The following is a 5000-nucleotide window of genomic DNA, read 5'->3' on the forward strand; positions in this document are numbered from 1 at the left end:
GTAAAAAAAATGTAAAAATGTACGCCGAAAAAGCTACGCCGAAAAAGCTACGCCGAAAAAAGCAGTATATCAATTTATTAACTGTATGTAACGAAAGCTAATAATAAAGCTACATTAAACTTAAACTCGGGTCATACGCTACACCTCAACTAATGTCTTTAAACCGTAGAAGTACCTTATTTTGTTAATTTATTGACTTTTGAATGATATATAAATCTCGGAACAGGTTGAGCGTTCCGTGCCGGGTTGCTACACGCGTCTCGGTTCTATCACCACCCCTGGATCATGTGTGTTTAATTATTTGTCACCATACTGGACAAGTAGAATTTTACTCTGGTCCCCCTATAACACAAGCCACGCCCAAAGCGGATATATTTCATTAAACACTACATAGCTGGAAATCGGATCTTAGATTCCATATTCTTCCTAACTTTCGTAAATCTAGTAAGTAAAATAATAGTATTGCTGGGAACACTTCTGTGTAACACATAATGCAGCCTCATGCGAGGACCACACATACATTTGACATACTGACTCAAATTAACGAGCGTTTCAAACAAAAATGTTTGCTTCAGTATAAAAACACGTTATTCTTGTCTGAAGAACATTTGCTCACATGTGTTTGTATTTTATGTATCTGTATAATATCGCCATCGTTCATATTTAAAATAATTATTAAGGACACCACGGGATGCGAAATTTTTAAATTATTAAAAAGAGAAAATGGATACTGATATATCATTATTTGATGTGGTTGAACGAGTTTAATTCATACGGTTATACATAGTAAGCTATGTTGGGTTTCAATAAATACACCTTATGCTGATTTTTAAATGTCTTTTTAATTGGCTGTTTAAAATGCACTCACGAGGCTGTCAGCAAAACATATACAAACGATGTATCAGTAGTTAAAAGTACATACAAACGTCTGAATGTTGATTTATTTAAGAAGTGCAATTTCAGCAAATCAAAAGGTTTCAAACGAATTCAGTGTTGCTAATTGCCATAGTTTATTGCTTAAAACTTCATATACCCTGGATTCGAAAATTAGTATTGTGAATGTATATTAAAAGAGTATGTCTGCGTTTCGTTCTATTTCTGCAAAATGTGACCAGTTATTGCTTAAAACTCAAGTATATACCCGGGATCTGATATTAAATCTTGTGACAATATGTATGTTATAATGCTTCATGGTGATACAACCAACCGTGAAGGTTCCCTTGAAAAAGTCCTGTCTCTTAGGTAGGCTAACCATCGAATTTTATTATCGCGATAAACTGTTGAGTTTAGCGTTTTGACGTTTAAATATTATAACCTAAAAGAGTCATTATAATAATGTCGTGTACGACTGTAAATCTGTTTTTGCATATTACGAGCATCTTTTCATTACATATTTAACATATTTGCCCGCAAAATTATTTCACTTCTTTGGCTTACTTACCGAACATAAGGCAAACAAGGACTAACATATGCAGTTTTTAAAACATTATGTTCATATTTTATTGTTACTATTTACATACATTTATGAACTTAAAAGTATGTATTTACCAATCTTTTAAGCTCGTTACTATTTAACATTGAAGTAAACACATAGGGTTTGTATTCATAAATATTTCAAATAATTATTCAATGGCTATCTTCAAAAAGACATCGTTCAGTGGTTTTCCGTACATAACTTGTCATGGAATATTTTGTTTAAGTATCCAAATATAATATAGAGTGTGTTTATATTGAAGACACATACAGAAGGCAGTAAAGTATCACATAAAATATATAGACGTTTTATAATCGTCCAACTGCTGACGTAAATAATTACAGGGGCATAACTTGTGTTTGTTGTTTATCTAAAAATTTACTACAGTTTTAAATTAACGTATCGAACATGTATGCGGAAAAAATAATATAATTTCCGACACCCAATTCGGATTTCGCAAGAACGCTCTACAGCTGACGCTATTTTTATTCTTTTGTCACTTATTTAGGATAATTTTGTTTGAAAACAAAGGCTTTACGTTATATTTGTTGATACAATGTAAATGTTTTGATTCATTTTTAGAAATGGAATGTTGCTAAAATTGTACAATTTTTGGAATACAGGGCAAAGTTTTAAGAATTGCTGAAGATATATATTGTAATGTAATTTCATTTGTTAAATCATGCCCTAACAACTCAGATTATTTTAATAATGCCGTTGTTTTACGTCAAATGGAGGTAATATTCCCATTATTGATTTCCATATTTGTTTAAGATTTAAAAATGTTTCTACAACAAGATGTTCCAGCTCGTTTGCCTATTGATGACATTGTTTTAATATTTTTTTTTTAATTTTGCCGATGATATGGCGATTAAAGGCAAATCACCTTTTGAAGTTCAGTATCTTTTAAATAAGCTCTATCAATATTGTGATTCATGGGGTATAAATGTTAATATTGAAACAAACAAAAAATATGGTTTTTTTTCGGAAACGTTGTTGTCTATAAGAATCTGAACAATTGCATTATTATGGGCGGCAAATTGAAGTAGTTTATGGTTTTAATAACCTAGGTACTGTGTTTAACTATACTGGTTATTTGAATCTGAATCAAGGGCTTTTAGGGGGTAAGGTCCTTAAAGCCATGAATGTTTTATTAAGTAAGTGTAAAGAATTTGATTTAAAACCTAAAATTTGTTGCCAATTGTTCGATAACTTTGCTGGATCTACGTTAAATTATGCAGCAGAAACATGGGGATATTCGACATCGAAAGAAATCGAAAGAGTACACTTAAAATTTTGTAAAAGAGTACTTAATATTAAACCTAATACGTGTAATGCCACAGTTTATGGTGAATAGGGTAGATACCCAATATATGTAAATAGATACATCCATATTTTTAGTTATTGGTTTAGTTTATATCTACAGATAATATTATTTTGAAAAAGGTTTACGAGCAATCACTTGATAGCTGTTCTAAAGGTAACCGTAACTGGGAAAATAATATTAAGCTATTGTTGGAAAACCATTGTTTTATGGATGTGTTTAATAACATTCACAATATTAACCATTAATAATTTGTTAACATGTTTAAACAACGTGTTATTGACACCTGCAAACAAGAATAATTTGGTACCCAAGAAAAGAGCTATGTTTTAGAAATCTATATTCAATTTAAAAAAAACGCTTAAGTATGAAATATATCTTGATGTTCTCCCCAAAAGTCTAAGATTCTATTATTGTAAACTGCGCTTGTCGGTATATCCATTTCGTATCCAGTCAGGTAGATATGCAAGAAATAACTCACCGTGACAGGAACGACACTGTTTAATTTGTAGCACAAGCGATATAGAAGATGAATTTAATTAGTGCATGTGTGTGCCCAAGATACGAAACAATAAGAAAAAAGTATATCGAACGAAAATAATTTATATGGGCATCATAATATACATTTTTAGAAACAAATCAAGTATCAGAGCAGAACTTATAACACTGTCACTTTTATAAAAGAATCACTCAATATGCGGTCTGAAATGTAAAATGCTTGTGATATATCCAAAACGAATGAATGTTTGTAGATATACTTATATATGTTTATACAAATGGAACAATGATAAGCATTTATAAATTGCAGCAAATGTAATTGTATTTATCTTAAAATTGATAACTGTCTTAAAATTCGCCTAGAGCAAAAAGAAGTTTTATTTATTTAGACATTGTTTACCACGTCTGTATATTTATACTTTTGCATAGTCAAATGTATATTCATTATGAATTTATAAGGAATGGTAGAAGATAGAGATTGGACGATAATGTTATGAACTGGTTAACATGGTAAGTGATGAAGGGAATCAATCATTGCATAATTTTGCAACTGCACATCTAATATTAACTAATTTACTTACAAGACATACGATTAGAAAAATTTGCAGTAGGGGGGGGGGGGGCATTTTGATACTGATTTTTCAAAACAATATTTATTTACATGAAATATTGAAAATAGATAATTAAAAATAAATTATTAATGTGAAACTTTATTTGTGATTGCATATAAAAGTTTGAAATTAATGACTTACTGTATTTGCAGTTTGAAAATCAAAGTAAATCAAGTAATGCACAGTTTCATCCTATTATTATACAGTTGTTTTATTAATGACTTGAAACAAGATAAAAATAAGTACTAACTTTGGGTAAATGTTCTATGGGTAAATGTGCGTGACAACGTTAACCTATACACATTCATAGCATGCATCTGTATCAATTGTTCAGTTATAAAATTACATATATATCTTATTAATATCATGATAAACATACATGCATGCATACATACATACAACTTTTTATGAATATTTACAGATTATGTTATTTCAGGATGAACACACATCTATGTGATTAAACCATCCTTAGCGACATAAGTGCAATTCTATGTATGGTTTCATTTATTTTTTGCGAACACAACACTAGTATAAAAAAGTAACACATGAACAATAATAACATCTTAAATTATTGTAAGATGATCTTTGGGTCATATCGTCATAATTTATAAGAAAGCGATTGTTATGGTTAAATTTACAACTATATTATGCAGTTAACATCACGATAACGCATTAATTAACGGTTAAATATAGAAATTACGAATCGTGATGCTGTTGTAAGTTATTTGCTTTGCGAATAAATTTTGCAGAACTTAATTTTTCAGTTGTACGTTCGCTGGACATTAATCTCGCAAATGTATTACTTGTTGACCGTCGGCAAAAGTACGGTTTTAACTCTTTTTTCGCAGGTGTGCATATACGGACATACTAGCTGAAAATGGTATTCATTTTCTATTGCGTTCATGGTGCAAATTTTCTCGTTCGATATTATGATACCGACCCCTTTCTATTTCAAGATTATGTGATTATAAGCGGAACTTACTAAGTGCGATCCTATATTTGGCTTCAATCACTTAGACTAAACACAATTGAAACGTTAAACTGTGTTTAAATAGGCAATTCGATGAGAGACGTGGAAATTGGACACTTCATT

General features: G+C 30.5%; 1 protein-coding gene across 1 annotated transcript in view; it reads right to left on the bottom strand.

The window, feature by feature from the left end:
- LOC127881436 (membrane metallo-endopeptidase-like 1) overlaps nt 1-5000 on the bottom strand; it is a 23474-nt gene that overhangs the window by 18019 nt on the left and 455 nt on the right. The window lies entirely within an intron of this gene.

This window comes from Dreissena polymorpha, chromosome 5 (genome assembly GCF_020536995.1).
Source record: "Dreissena polymorpha isolate Duluth1 chromosome 5, UMN_Dpol_1.0, whole genome shotgun sequence".
In the NCBI taxonomy this organism is placed as follows: domain Eukaryota; kingdom Metazoa; phylum Mollusca; class Bivalvia; order Myida; family Dreissenidae; genus Dreissena; species Dreissena polymorpha.